The following is a 16,915-nucleotide window of genomic DNA, read 5'->3' as shown; positions in this document are numbered from 1 at the left end:
GGCAGAGAGGCAGAGAGGCAGAGAGGCAGAGAGGCAGAGAGGCAGAGGCAGGTGAGTGTCTACGAATTCCAGGCCAGCCAGAATTACATGGTGAAGCTATGCTTCAAAAAACAAAACAAATGAAGAGGAACAATCGACACTACAAAGTCCTGGACACAAAAGTCCTGGAAGAATCAGGCTATGTAGCTAGCAAAGAAAACTAAGTTAATAAAAACTGTGAGTGAAGAAGTCAAACTGTTACTATTAGACGGAGGGACAAAAAATTATACCAGTTCCTGGTAGGCTGAGTGATAGAAGAACCACAAACAGATAATAAAAATGGTGAAATTCTGACTCCCTCCTCACAGTCCTGATCTAAGACAAAAAGCTAAAGGCCTACCATAGTGTTGTGCCTCCTAATAAGAGGGCACCTCTGTAGTAGACCAGTCTGACATATTTAAGGCTAAGACAAGACAAGGTCACCCTAAAGTCTGTCTTCCATCAAACTGATCAACCCTAAATTAAAGAAAGAAGATCTCTCAAAGATCTTTAAAACCCCCAGTCTTAGACAGAGAGAGACAGGATTTCCCAATCCCCTTCTGCAGAGTCTTCCCACTCATGTGCCTTCTGTGTGTGTGTGTGTGTGTGTGTGTGTGTGTGTGTGTGTGTGTTTCCTCACCTCTAATAAAAGTCTTTCTTCACTGGCTGATTTTGCCTACTGTGCTCAAGATTTTTCCTGCCTTTTAATTCTTTAAGTGGCAGAGAAATAAACCTCAAACAACAGTAGCAAGACCACTTTATAACCAGCGCAAAAAAACTGTTGTAAGCCAAGGTAAGTCATTTTTACTAGTGAATTCAGCAAGATCGACATGATAAAACGTAACAGGATACTTAGAAAAATCAATTTTATAAACTCCATTCATTCATGAAAACTATGATTTGGAGAATAAGTTAATTTCAATTAACAAATCCGGTAGGCCTAAGAAGAACATTGCAAACCATTAGTAATATATAAAACAGAAATCTAAAAGAATGGGTAGATATATATGCACTAGACAGAAATGTTCATTTTTAAATGATTCATACTCTTTCCAAATATATATATATATATATATATATATATATATATATATATATATGTTATAATATTTCAATCAAATTTCCAAGGCTGATTGCAGAAGTGCAACCTGATGGTAAAATATATATAAAACATCAAGAACCATTTGTTGAAATTCTGAAGAAAAGATTAATTCATGGAAGCTAATTTATCCTAAATAAAAATTTATCCCAGCATCCTACTGAAACAGATGCAGATACCCACAGCCACACATTGGATAGAGTTCACTTATGGAAGACTTGGGGAACACTTATGGAAGAGTTTGGGGAAGGATTGATGACCCCAAAGAGGATACAAACCCCACAAAAAGACCAACAGAGCCAACAAACCTGGACTCCTAGGAGATTTCAGAGTCTGAGCCACCAACCAAAGAACATACAGAGGCTCCCACCCCCAATGTGTTGCACACAGACAGCTCAGTCATTATGGCTACCTTGTCTGGCCTCAGAGGGAGAAGATGAGTCTAATCTGGCAGAGACTTGATGTGCCATGGTAGGGAGGACACCCAGGGGAGGTCCGACCCACTCAGAGGAGAAGGGGAGACAAAACTGAGGGAGGGAATTTGTGAGGAAGGGACCAGAAGAGTGAAGTGTGTTTGGGATGTAAATTAATTAATTAATTCATTAGTTAATTAAAAAAGAAAGTGTTGTAACTATTATGAAACTGGGAGGTGAACAAAGGAAGGGAGACACAGTTGGCTGCCAGGGTACAAGGACTTGGGTTTCACTCTAGAATACACATAAAAAGCAGGTACAAGTATTTCCTGTAATTCCAGCTGGAGAAGCAAGCAGAACAGAAAGCTCTTCAGGGGTTATTGGCCAGTCAGCCGAAGCTGATTATTAAGTCCCAGGACAGAGACTTAGAGCCAAAGTTGCATGTCATCCTAAAACTGACACTTGAGATTGTTAGATTGTCTCCTGGCTATCCTATCACATGCCTCTGTGTGTGTGTGTGTGTGTGTGTGTGTGTGTGTGTGTGAGAGAGAGAGAGAGAGAGAGAGAGAGAGAGAGAGAGAGAGAGAAACAGACAAACACACACAAATGAACAATTAAGTACTATACAGCCACACAAAGTACTATTAATCGAGTTAACAACTGGTTGACTGGTTTGAACAGGAATGGCTCCCAAAGACTCATGTTTTTAAATATTTGGAGCATAGAGAGTGACACTATTAAAAGGTGTGACCTTGATAGAGTAGGTGTGGTCTTGTTGGTGGAAATGTGTCCCTGCAAGTGTGGGATTTGAGGTCTCAAATGCTCAAGCTATGTCCAGTCTCCTGCTGTCTGCAGATTAAGATGTAGAACTCTCAGCTTCTCTAGTACCATGCCTGCCTGCTTCATGCCATGATAGTGGACTAAACCTCTGAAACTGTAAGCCAGTACCAATGAAATGTGTTTGTTGAGAAAACCGAGGGAAAGAGAGACTCCCAGGAGCTTTAACTCAGGCAGCATCCCAGGTAAGGAAAAAGCAGCACTTGCCCCAAACAGGGAGCAACAGGGAACCACTGGGACCCAGGAATTCGCTCCTGGCCAAGAGCATGGACTCCATCCTGGGAAGCAGCTCTGCACCCAATCTCACAGAATCCAGAGGAAGCGAGGCTCTTAGGACCTCTATGCCAAGCAGTATCTTAGGCTAGGAGGTGGCAATACTTGCCCCCAAGCAGGGAGAAACCAGGACCCACTGGGACCCAGGAACTCACACCTGGCCCGGGGCACAGGTTCCTTCCCGTCTGAGCCAGAGCAGATCCCAGGACTCAGCTCTGCACTCAGTCTCACAGAACCTAGAGGAAGCAGGGCTCTCAGTAGCTCTACCTCAAGCAGTATCTTAGGCTAGAAGGTGGCAATACTTGCCCCCAATCAGGGAGCAACTGGGACCCACTGGGATCCAGGAATCCACTCCTGACCCAGACCCCGGGACCCTTCCAGTTTCCACCTGAGAATGGAACACATCTTGGGCCTCAGCTCTAACCCCAGCAGCAAAACCCATCCCAAACAGTTCTGACACAACCTAGATAATAGGAAAGACAGGCCCCAGTCAGAGACAGCACAGATACCACAAAGGTGATCCAGATGGCAAAAGGCAAGCGCAAGAACACAAGCACCAGCAACCCAAGGTACTTGCCATCATCTGAACCTAGTTCTCCCACATTAGAAAGTCCTGAACTCCCCATATCACCAGGAAAACAAGAACCAGATCTAAAATCACTTCTAATGATGATGCTAGAGGACTATAAGAAGGAAATAAATAACACTATCAAAAAACTTGAGGAGAACACAGGAAAACAGGATGAAGTCCTTAAAGAAACACAAAAATCCTTTAAAGAATTAAAAGAAAACACAAACAAACAGATGAAGGAATTGAACAAAACCATCCATGACATAAAAATAGAAGTAGAAACAATAAAGAAATCACAAAGGGAGACTACCCTGGAGATAGAAAACCTAAGAAAGAAATCAGGAGTCATAGACACAAGCATCACCAACAGAATACAAGAGATAGAAGAAAGAATCTCAGGTGCAGAAGATACCTTAGAAAATATTGACACAACTGTCAAAGAAAATGCAAAATGCAAAAAGTTCTTAACACAAAATATCCAGGAAATCCAGGATGCAATGAGAAGACCAAACCTAAGGATAATAGGTATAGATGAGAGTGAAGATTCTCAACTTAAAGGGCCAGTAAATATCTTCAACAAAATTATTGAGGAAAACTTCCCTAACCTAAGGAATGAGATGCCCATAATCACACAAGAAGCCTACAGAACACCAAACAGACTAGATTAAAAAAGAAATACCTCCAGTCACATAATAATCAAGACACAAAATGAACAAAACAAAGAAAGAATTTTAAAAGCAGTAAGGGAAAAAGGCCAAGTAACATATAAAGGTAAACCTATCAGAATTACACCTGACTTCTCACCAAATACTATAAAAGCCAGAAGATCCTGGACAAATATCATACAGACCCTAAGAGAACATAAATGCCAGCCCAAGCTACTTTACCCAGCAAAACTCTCAATTACCATAGACGGAGAAACTAAGATATTCCATGACAAAACCGAATTTACACAGTATCTTCCCACAAATCCAACTCTACAAAGGATAATAGCAGGAAAGCTCCAATACAAGGAGGGCAATCATACCCTAGAAAGAGCAAGAAAATAATCCTTTTCCATCAAACCCAAAAGAAGATAACCACACAAACGATGTCTTCACTATTAATAAAAATGACAGGAAGCAACAACACCTTCTCCTTAATGTCTCTTAACATCAATGGACTCAATTCCCCAATAAAAAGGCATAGAATAAGGGACTGGATACGCAAACAGGACCCAGCTTTTTGCTGCTTATAGGAAACCCACCTCAGTGACAAAGACAGACACTACCTTAGAGTAAAAGGTTGGAAAACAATTTTTCAAGCAAATGGCCCTAAGAAACAAGCGGGAGTTGCCATTCTAATATCAAATAAAATCGACTTTCAACTTAAAGCTATCAAAAAGGATAAGGAAAGGCATTTAATACTTGTCAAAGGAAAAGTCAACGAACATGAACTCTCAATTCTAAATATCTATGCGCCAAATACAAGAGCATTGACTTTCGTAAAAGAAACCTTACTAAAGCTCAAAACACACATTGCACCTCACACAATAATAGTGGGAGACTTCAACACCCCACTCTCAGCAATGGATAGATCTTGGAAACAGAAACTAAAGAGAGATACAGTAAAACTAAGAGAAGTTATGAACCAAATGGCCTTAACAGATATCTACAGAACATTTCACCCTAAAGCAAAAGAATATACCTTTTTCTCAGCACCTCATGGTACCTTCTCAAAAATAGACCATATAATTGGGCACAAGACAGGCCTCAACAGATATAAAAAAAATTGAAATAATTCCCTGCATCCTATCAGATCACCACGGTCTAAGGCTGGTCTTCAAAAATGACAAAGACAATGGAAAGCCCACATTCACATGGAAACTGAACAACACCCTACTCCTTGATAATCAGGTAAGGGAAGAAATAAAGAAAGAAATTAAAAACTTTTTAGAATTTAATGAAAATGATGACACATCATATCAAAATCTATGGGATACAATGAAAGGATTGCTAAGAGGAAAATTCATAGGTCTAAGTGCCTACAAAAAGAAATTGCAGGGAGCATACACTAGCAGCTCGACAATGCACCTGAAAGACCTAGAACAAAAAGAAGCTAATACATCCAAGAGGAGTAGATGGCAGGAAATAATCAAACTCAGGGCTGAAATCAACCAAATAGAAAAAAAAAAGAACTATCCAAAGAATCAATAAAACCAGGAGCTGGTTCTTTGAGAAAATCAAAAAGATAGATAAACCCATAGCTAGACTAATCAGAGGGCAGAGAGACAGTATCCAAATTAATAAAATCAGAACTGAAAAGGGTGACATAACAACAGAAACTGAGGAAATTAAAAAAAATCATCAGATCCTACTACAAAAGCCTATACTCAACAAAATTGGAAAATTTGGATGAAATGGACAATTTTCTAGACAAACACCAGTTACCAATGTTAAATCAGGACCAGATAAACCATCTAAACAGTCCCATAACCCCAAAAGAAATAGAAGCAGTCATTAAAAGTCTCCCTACAAAGGAAATTCCGGGACTAGACGGTTTTAGTACAGAATTCTATCAGACCTTCAAGGAAGACCTAATTCCAATTCTTTTCAAACTGTTCCACAAAATAGAAACAGAAGGTACACTATCCAATTCATTCTATGAAGCCACAATTATGCTCATACCTAAACCGCACAAAGACCCAACAAAGAAAGAGAACTTCAGGCCAATCTCCCTTATGGACATTGATGCAAAATTACTCAATAAAATTCTAGCGAACCGAATCCAAGAACACATCAAAACAATTATCCATCACAATCAAGTAGGTTTTATCCCAGGAATGCAGGGTTGGTTCAATATTCGGAAATTCATCAATGTAATCCATTATATAAACAAACTCAAAGGGAAAAAACCACATGATCATATCACTAGATGCTGAGAAAGCATTTGACAAAATTCAACACCCCTTCATGATAAAAGTCTTGGAAAGGTCAGGAATTCAAGGTCCATACCTAAACATGCTAAAAGCAATATACAGCAAACCAGTAGCCAGCATCAAACTAAATGGAGAGAAACTTGAAGCAATCCCACTAAAATCAGGGACTAGGCAAGGCTGCCCACTCTCCCCCTACTTATTTAATATAGTATTGGAAGTCCTAGCCAGAGCAATTAGGCAACACAAGGAGGTCAAAGGGATACAAACTGGAAAGGAAGAAGTCAAAATCTCACTATTTGCAGATGACATGATAGTATACTTAAGTGACCCCAAAACTTCTAGCAGAGAACTCCTAAACCTGATAAACAATTTTAGCAAAGTGGCTGGGTATAAAATTAACTCGGGCAAATCAGTAGCCTTCCTCTACTCAAAAGATAAACTGGCTGAGAAAGAAATTATGGAAATGACACCCTTCACAATAGTCACAGATAATATAAAATACCTTGGTGTGAACCTAACCAAGCAAGTAAAAGACCTGTATGACAAGAACTTCATGCCCCTGAAGAAAGAAATTGAAGCAGATCTCAGAAGATGGAAAGCTCTCCCATGCTCATAGATTGGAAGTATTAATATAGTAAAAATGGCTATTTTGCCAAAAGCCATCTACAGATTCAATGCAATCCCCATCAAACTTCCCACTCAATTCTTCACAGAGATAGAAAGAGAAATCTTAAAATTCATTTGGAATAACAAAAAACCCAGGATTGCGAAAACTTCTCTCAGCAATAAAAGAATTTCTGGAGGAATCACCATCCCAGACTTCAAGCTGTACTACAAAGCAATAGTGATAAAAACTGCATGGTATTGGAACAGAGACAGGCAGGAGGATCAATGGAATAGAATAGAAGACCCAGAAATGAATCCCCATACCTATGGTCTCTTGATCTTTGAAAAAGGGGCTAAAACCATCGAGTGGAAAAAAGATAGTATTTTCAACAAATGGTGCTGGTCCAACTGGAGGTCAGCATGTAGAAAAATGCAAATTGATCCATACTTATCTCCTTGTACAAAGCTCAATTCCAAGTGGATTAAGGACCTCCACCTAAAACCAGCCACACTGAAACTAATAGAAGAGAAACTGGGGAAAAACCTGGAACACATAGGCACAGGAAAAAAGTTCCTGAACAGAACACCAATGCCCTGTGCTCTAAGACCAAGAATTGACAAATGGGACCTCATAAAACTGCAAAGCTTCTGTAAAGCAAAGGACACACTCAATAGGAACAGAGCGGCAACCAACAGATTGAGAAAAGATCTTCACCAACCCTACATCTGATAAAAGGCTAATATCCAAGGTATACAAAGAACTGAAGAAATTAGACTCTAGACAATCAAAGAACCCTATTGAAAAAATGGAGCACAAAGCTGAACAAAGAATTCTCAGCTGAGGAAGCTCGAATGGTTGAGAAGCACCTAAAGAAGTGTTCAGCATCCCTAGTCATCAGGGATATGCAAATAAAAACAACACTGAGATTCTACCTCATACCAGTCAGAATGGCTAAGATCAAAAACACAGGTGACAGCACATGTTGGCGAGGATGTGGAGAAAGAGGAACACTCCTCCACTGTTGATGGGATTGTAAACTGGTACAACTACTATGGAAGGCAGTCTGGCGGTATCTCAGAAAATTGAACATAGTGATACCTGAGGACCCAGCTATACCACTCCTGGACATATACCCAAAAGACATTTCAACATACAACAGGGACACATGCTCCACCATGTTCATAGCAGCCTTATTTATAATAGTCAGAAGTTGGAAAGAACCTAGATGCCCTTCAACAGAAGAATGGATGCAGAAAATGTGGTACATTTATACAATGGAGTACTACTCAGCTATTAAAAACAATGAGTTCACGAAATTCCTGGGCAAATGGATGGAGCTGGAAAATATCATCTTGAGTGAGGTGACCCAATCTCAAAAGAATGTACATGGTATGCACTCACTGATAAGTGGATATTAGCCCAAAAGCTCACAATTTCTAAGAAACTACGTATAGACCACATAAAACTCACATAGAAGAAGGAAGATCAAAGTGTGGATGCTTTGGTCCTTCCGAGAAGGAGTATCAAAAGTTTGAACCAGAGCTCCCAAAGTCTAAACCGCCAGCCAGAGAGCACCAAAGGAGGGACTCATGCACCTGTATAGGGAACTGAGGGTGACCTTGTTAGACTTCAGTGAAAGTGGAGGGCCATGGTCCCTGAAAGTTTGGATCCCCTACTGTGTGGGAATTCGAGAGCAGGGAGATGGGACTGGGAGGATGTTTGGAGCACACCCTCACAAAAATTAGGAGGAGGGGGTATGGGATAAGGGGTTTTGGGGGAGAATGGGAGAGATGATAACATTGAAAGGTAAATACGTATAATATCCAATTAAAAAAACCACACAGATAAAGGGTCTAAAAAAAAAAGAGAGAGGGAGAGAGTTTACTTAATTGAAATTAATTTCAAAAGTTTCTAGGAGTTGCTAATTGGCTAAAATCCTATTTTGAGCTCTCCACAAAAGAATTTAAGTCTCTGTTCAATATTCTCAAGAGAGAGGTAAACCCTAATTTTCCTCAACAATTAATTGACAAAAGAGAGGTAATCTCACAAAAAGTAGAAGAAGCTATTACTAATCGATATATTGTTTGGTCTGATTAGTTGTCAGCGGTGCTATAACAGTCCTTTGACAAAAGATTATTAATATAGATTTATATATCCTTAAATAGGGTCTTCATGACTCTCTGAGTGTGGAAGGAGTGACTGTTGGCGCTTCTGCCCTGATTTTACAAGAACTTTGAAAAATTGGCTTTAAAAACAAAAGAGGAGGAACGGTACCCACTCAGAAGGAGTCCCCCTGAAATACTCTCCATCATGCCTTGTTCACTTTTATCTCTCTAAAACTGAAAGCTCATGGCAAATCTGCTGCTGACTTCCTCTGGCACCACCAAGACCAACAAAACTTTGCCACAGATATGGGGAAGGACCCTCTTACCCTTAAAGGGAATGGCTCAGACCCAGTTCCCTTATGGGGCCGAGGACTGAGATGCCTGTCTGATACCAGAGAAGGCACAGCTAACCGGCTACCATAAAGATTAATGAAAAGAAATAGATACCCCTACAAAGCCAGGCCCAACCAAAAATACGATGAATAACAATTTACATCCAGGGAAGAGAAATCTCCCTGAGAATCCCCTTCTTTTTCCTTTCCAGGTAAAAATGAATCACCCATGATGTCTGCTGTTAGAAGTTCTAGTCCAGATGCTGGCCTCCGAACTTATACTACTCAGACCTTTGAAGGGCCACTGACAAGAACATCAAACAGCTAGAGATTGACATCACTAATCTGAAGAAATCCCTCGTTTCGCTGTCTGAAGAGACCTCTTAAAATTGCAAAGATCCTTATTGGACTTGACTTACTCTAGTACAATAGAAAAGGCTATGTACAGCTCTTGACTGTGTACAACCCTCAAGGAAGAAGGTTGCCTTTACATAGACAAGACAAGGAGGGTTAAAGAGAGCATGAAATAGGTAGTGAAGACCCTAAGAAAAATCAGAGAGAGAAAGAGACAGATGAAGGCTGGTACAAGAATTGTTTTGCAGCCTCTCCAATGTTGTCAACAATATTTCCTTCCATCTTGGGACCATTATTTGGGTTCTTTTTACTTTTTTCTGCTGGTACCTGGCCCTCACATAGGCGGACTAACTCTGTGGTACAACAGATAAATAATTTGGTAGCAAAACCTATTCAGATACATTATCATAAGTTGGCTATGGAGGATCACGAGACTCAAGATGAGGTTGTTACTTTATACAGGATGAGGTTGTTATACTTTATACTTTTTGTTTTTAAAGCCGATTTCCCAAAACTCATCTCCACCCAACCTAAAAGAGGGTACTTCCCCCCCTAGACCAGGCAGAGAGGGGCCACCCAGAACCCCCTCTGACAGGTGATCTGAATTCTTGCTTAGGCTGTGAGGCTAAGCACTGCAAGGGAATATAAATAAAAGATAAAAATATCTCTCTGGCTTCCCTGAGGGACAAGCCTGACTGCATAGGGGTTGATGTCAAAAGTATCCCCTCTCCAGGAAAAAGACATCGGGATGGGTATGGCTCTCAGCCTCACTGGACAATGACAGGGGAACTGGAGCCATTACAAGGTCCCCTTCAAATACTGGAGGTCAGGCCTCTATCCCCGCCTTTGCAAGTTTAGAATTACCACAGCCCTTCTATACTTAGAGAAGGGAGGAGATGTCAGAGGCAGCCCTGCTTACACATTGAAGGCCTAAAATCAGCCATAGGCCTAAAATCAGCAATAGGCCTGTCATACATGTATACTAACACCAAGTCTTGGGTCTCAGTGGAAAAACATTGAAACAGATGGGTATAAGCTAATGTCAACAGGCAGCTTTTGTGGAAATTTATAACCCTGAGTATTCATAGACCTTGTAAATAGGTAGCCTTGGCAGACAATACCAATTTAGATAAGGACAAGCGAGTCATAGGCAGAGTCATAGTGACTTGTCCCCTGAACCTTCACCCAGCCGATACCCGGTTCTGAAGATATCTGTATTCCCCCTGAACACCCACACTCCAGTGTCATTCCCTTCCCCACATCCTGCCTTTCTGTATTTATAACCCCTGTGTGAATTAATTATGATTTGAGAAAAAAAATTTATAAAATTGGATACTTTCTGTAAACTATAGATTAGACATTGTATAGCTGTCAGCCCAAGAACGCTCTCATTTGTATTTCTCAATGCTGTCTCTTTGTAAGTCTTTGCATTTTCTTTTAATTGTTCACATTTTCCAAAAAGCCAAAATATTATTCCAATTGAATAGAAAAAAAAATGTGTTTGTTGTTGCTTTGTGGTTTGTGTGAATGTGTGTGTGTGTGTGTGTGTGTGTGTGTGTGTGTGTGTTTAAATAAGAGTTATCATAATCATGGTGCAATCTAGACCCAGAAAGAAAAACATGATATGCCACTTATAAGCAGACATTAGCTGTAAAGTAACAGGTAATCATACTTCAATCCACAGACCTAGACAGGTTAAGTAACAAGGAGGGCTCAAGGAGATGCATGGATCTCCCTGGGAAAAGAAAACAGAATGGATTTTGCAGGTGGACTCAGGAATGGTAGGGATGGAAACAGGAGGGATCATGTCAGGAAAGGAGGGAAGGAGGGAGAGAGAATGGGAGAAGGAGACTTTTTGTGGATGATATGGAAACCTAGTGCAGTGGAAACTTCTGGAATCTATGAGGGTGACCTTTGTGAGAACTCCTAGTAATGATGGATATGGAACCATCTTCTGTAACCAGGCAAGGCTCCAGTGGTGGCATTGGGACAGCAACTCACCCACAAAACCTTTGATCCACACCTGTCTTACCATCAAGGTGTACAGAAGCAATGGTGGCTCAGAGCTTGTGGAAGTGGCCAACCAATGACTGGTCTAGCTTGAAGCCCAAGCCATGAGAGGAAGTCTATGCTCCATCCAGTCTGGATTACCAGGAACAAGAAGCTAGATGGCTCAGAAACCTAGTGTAGAACTACACATGACTAACTGAGGGGGAAAAAGTCAATGAAATGATTCCTAATGATATCCTGCTATACTCATAGGATCAGTGCCCAGCCCAGTCTTTATCAGCGAAGCTTTCTTCAGCAACTTATGGGAGCAGATGCAGAGACTCACAGCCAAACAATAGGCAGAGCTTGGGAAACCCCAAAGAAGAGTGGGAGAAAGGATTGTAGGAGCCAGAGGGGTCAGGGACATCAGGAGAATGAGCTTCAGCCCACAGAGTCAATAAAGAGTGACCCTTGTGAGTTCACAGAGATTAAAATGACAATTAGGGAGCCTGCTGGGGTCTCTGCATGCATAATGTGCTTATTTAGCTCAGCTTGTTAGTAGGAGTCCTAGCAGTGGGAGTGGGTGTGTCTTTGAATCTTTTGCCTGCTCTTGGGACACTTTCCCCACTACTGAGTTGTCTTTGTATGAGGGTTTGTGCCTAGTCTTATTATGTCTTGTTTTGCTGTATTCAGTTGGTATCACTGTGGGACTACTTTTCTCTGAAGTGAAATGGATCTGGAGGAAAGGGGAGGTTGTGGGGAGACTGGGAGGAGCAGAGGGAAGGGAGGCTATGGTCAGGATGTTTTTATTAGAGAACAATAAATTGTAGGAAAAAATGAAATATATATACTTGATCAAATTATACAATGGATTATTGGAATAAACAGAATTTTTAGACTTTCCAATGAATAGTGTCCATTGTAACTTGTTTTTTGTAAAGAGTAAATTTAGTAAAAGTGGATTGACATTCTGTTTAATTTGTGTTTCTTTCAGAATTCTGTACAGTATTTTCTGATGATATTCACCCCTTCCAGATCTACCTCCCTTCCCTGCATACCTGCATTAGTGTTCTCTCTTTTTTTCCATCCCTTAATTCCAATTTGTGCTGCATATTTTTATATTCTTGGGTATATGGACTTCTAGTGGAGTATGGTCAACTTAGCAGGGTCTCTACTTTTAAAGAAAACTGTCATTCTCCCAGTAGCTGTCATAACAATAGCTCCTCAGCTAGGGGTAGGACTTCATGTCCATTTTCCTCTCCATGCCAAGTTGGTTTTTCTGTTTGTTTTTTGTTAGTTAGTTTGTTTGTTTGTTTGTTTTTCATTGCATGTACTTGTGCATGCTAACACAACTGTAAGTTCATATGTGCAGCTGACATGCTGTGTTTAGAGGATTGTTCCCTTGCATTTATTCTGCCTCTACCAGTATTCACCTCTGGCTTTTACAGTGTTTTCTTCCTCCCTGACACTATAATCTCAGTTTCTTGGGAGGTGAGGGTGTGATTAGATGTCCAATTTAGGATTTTACATTCTACTGGCAAGACAGTACAGATGGGAACCATCATTTCTACTGCCTAGCTTTCATATAGCTGGAAGAAGTTATGTATAATATCAGAGGGGAAAGATTATGATCAATCTTACTCAGTGGTGAAGCCAGTAACTATGAGAACCACTGGCTGGGCAAGACATGCCCACTGGTCCAATACTAGCGTAACTGTCAAGGAAGTAACCAATCACTGTCTGACTGGACTTAAGTTCCACTGTGCAAGATGAAATCTACACACTTGAAATCATTGTAGACCGAAGAACCTGGGGTTTCAGGTATCACTGGCCTCAGGAGAGAATCTACTATTATTAGGCTGCTAAAGGATACAGTATTAAACCAACTGTTACTGATTTATGTTTATATTTATAGATTAGGGGCTGAAGAGATGGCTCAGTGTTTAAGAGTACTGACTGCTCTTCCAGAGGTCCTGAGTTCAATTCCCAAAAACCACAGGGTGGTTCATAACCATCTGCAATGGGAACCAATGCCCTCTTCTGGTATGTCTGACACATCAATATACTTATATACAGCCAACAAATAAAATCTTTAAAAAATATATAGATTAAAGTATCCCTCAGCCCTCAACAGAGAAGCCTCTATTCATAGTAGAGGGTATTTAAGACAGATACCCATGGCTTGTCTAAGTACAAAGCACAAGAAACTGAAATGCAATTTTATTCTTAAAAGAGTCTGTTTAGGGAAGAGCCCAAGTGTTAAATACAAAGTTATAAAAATAATAGAGACTGTGTTGCTACTGTTACACTAGAAATGGATTTTTTAAGGATGGCATAAAGTAAAAGAATCTGTGAAGGAAATGACTGAAAAACATGACCAACCTAAAAGGTTCTATATAGTATAAGTTTCCACAAGGAATAAAGAAAAGACAGAGATGTTTACCCAGTAATGGACTACAAAATAAGCACACCCATATATAAGGAAGCCATAGGATGGCCAATGGTGACTGAGTGAGAGATATAAACTGGCAAAAAAAAGCAGCCTAGCAAAAAAGACAACTCATGCCTCAGAGGGGGCTGGAAATTAGAATATTGCAGTGATTTTTGTCCTGAAGAATCCACCAATACCCATAGGTAAAAGACTCACCAACTCGTTCAGGGGGTGTAGATTTTTATCCATAGAGACAACCCGAAATTTAACTGGAAAAAGAAAGAGAGAGAATTTTCTGTTGAGTTCCAAAGACCCAGGCCTTCTTCATGCCATGTTGAGGATGGTGTCTTCATTCCTTTGCCCACTGTGGATCTTCATACCTGACTGTCCTGGCTTGTACACAGGCTTATCTGTCTGGACGAAGACAACACTTTCTTTGTTCTTCACAAACACCGTATTCACTTGGCTGAATGTGTGTGTTGGCCCTGTGATGTCAACATATAGAAATTCCTCCTCTTGAGAAGAGGAGTATCTAGGGATCTGAGAACAACAGGAACACGAGACCCTTCACCATCTGACTTTCTACACTTCTTAGATTACCTCATTAACCTTCTCTCCTTCAACCTCACAGGAAAGAGATGGAGGGTCCATCAGTTTCTGTTTAAGTATTACAAGGAGGGTAAAATAATGTGAAGTAAAAAAAAAAGATGAAAAGAAAACACAACTTTTTGAGTAAGTCAATGTGAGTTTATGTTAGCAACAACAACACAGTCATTTTTAGGGAGTAGATAGGATCTTATTAAGAATTATCTCTAAGAAATGAAAGAAAATTAGCTCTTATTCTGAAAAAGAGGTAGAGAGGAAGGTAATGTATTAATGGTGATAGGAAGTATGTCTTGAGGATAGATTCTAGAGAAGAAATCCAGCACTTACTCAGGATATCAGGATCACGCAGAGGAGATGTGATCCTAAGTAGCTGGAGTGCTGTTTGACAGTTTATTAACTCACTAGCAGGAAGAACTATGAACTGGAGAGCCCTTTCTTTCTCTGGGCAGGGGTTTTTTTTTTTTTTTTGAGGGAATTCAGTGGGAAAGCTGTGTATGCACAAGTATTGACTCTTCTCATTTTGGGGTGGGATGATCTAAGATATTTGTTTGTTGGGTAAATGTTCTAAATTTCTATTATTTTGAGTTCACAGATATGCTGCTAGATTAACTTTTTTACAAATATGTATGGATACTATACATACATATTCACACACATGTTCATAAACATATAAAACAAATCAGGACAAGTGTCTAGTACTCACAATGAAAGAAACACAGTGGAACAAGTCCTTGTCAACCACAAGATTATTGAACAGGTCTCTCCATCCCCATGGTGATACCAAGGAAGCTGTGACAGTCACTGTCTCATTCAGATGGTAGAGATGAAGGCAGATTTTCTCAGGGGTCTCAGTGTAGAGCAAGGTGGGAGCCAGCATCATATACTTCCTGGAAAGGAAGAATTTCTAGCCATCTGATGACAGATTTCATTGTCTATAACTGGAGTTTCATCACAGTAACCATTATCATTCATGTTTGGACAGCCTGAGATGGCAGGTTGACATTGTGGCAGCTGTCACAGCTTGCCACACAGCAGAGTGACAAGAAAATTATCAGCTCATCAATCATCAGCTTCAGCAGTGATAGCTGCCAATGCAGGTTCATATGAAAGGTCCCCCCTTCACTATGCAACCAGCATTCAAGTTCCAGAAAGCTTTTATTTTTTTTTAATGAAAATATGGGAGGAGTAATTATTCTTTTCAAAATATGTGCCATGATTGGTTTTCTTTACCATTTTTAAGTTCTTAAAATAATAACTAAATACCCTGTTTTTATTTTCGGGTACTCTTCAACCTAAGAGTTATAATGTGACTGTGAAATTCAAACTTGCATGACTCTCCTATGTTACACTTGAGCAAATGCCAAAGGCTTCTGTAGGAATCACTTTATACCTCTCCCTAGAATTAGAGATTTTTGTTTCCCAAAATCTACCCTGTCACTTCTATATCACAGTATGTAAAAATATCATCAGCTTGCTTTTTATTTTTGCCACCTTAAATATATTTTCAGGTCACAGATACAGAAAAACCTCTCTTAACAATGTAATCCTAATCATACATTTATTTTCAACATCAAATAAGTTCTTTTGGTAGTTTAATCCAAGGTCTTTGATCCTAACAAGAGTATTGTTTTAGGACACAAACCTCCACAAATTTCTGATGTGCCTGAAGTCTTAGATCTTTCAAGGTTAACCACTGGCTGCACATTTCTAACCAAGAATGACAATTTAAATGCTTATTTTCAAAACGATTAAGTAGTATCAACACCTGAGAATGTCTCTGACCATTGGGATTTGAAATGTTACTGGTTCAGTAATAAGGGGAACACTATTCTAAATCACACCACACCTCAGTTTAGTAACACTGATTGCTTTAGGGTCGGGAAAAAAAAGATTACCTAGAATCATGTAATACTAAAGTTGGAGAACATATATAAAGTTGTTAGTTAATAAAAAGGCAAAAATAATTTAGGGACTTTTCAGGAGAAAGGACTCTGAAAGGAAAGGGATAGCGTTTTGATTGGAAGAGAGACAATATGGAAGAGGGTCTTGGAGGTACTCACGAGTCTTCATTGAGCAAGGAAGAAGAAGGCAGGAAGGCAAGAAGAACTGAAAAAAGACACAGCTGAGCCTGTCTGTTCTTCCACATGGTGTGTTAAGAGAGGACAGGAGGACAGGGCTTATGTTGTCTTCCTCCTTAACACTGTGTCCAGAGTTCTCCAATCCACAGCAGCTTATTTATGAGTCCTCTGGGTAAACAGAATGCTCTGCCCAAGTTGTACGAATAGCAACATAGAATATTTGCTCTCTGTCAATATCACTATGTTCAGCTGTGGCCTGAGCAAAACTCAAATAAATTACAACAT

At 40.0% G+C, this 16,915-nt stretch overlaps 1 pseudogene; it reads right to left on the bottom strand.

The window, feature by feature from the left end:
* LOC114615353 overlaps positions 1-16,698 on the bottom strand; it is a 55,942-nt pseudogene extending 39,244 nt beyond the window's left edge.
* Positions 16,699-16,915: the final 217 nt, after the last annotated feature.

This window comes from Grammomys surdaster, unplaced genomic scaffold (assembly GCF_004785775.1).
Source record: "Grammomys surdaster isolate TR1022 unplaced genomic scaffold, NIH_TR_1.0 126660, whole genome shotgun sequence".
Classification (NCBI taxonomy): Eukaryota; Metazoa; Chordata; class Mammalia; order Rodentia; family Muridae; genus Grammomys; species Grammomys surdaster.
The sequence above is the reverse complement of the archived record's forward strand: the minus strand, read 5'-3'. Positions and strand labels throughout refer to the sequence as shown.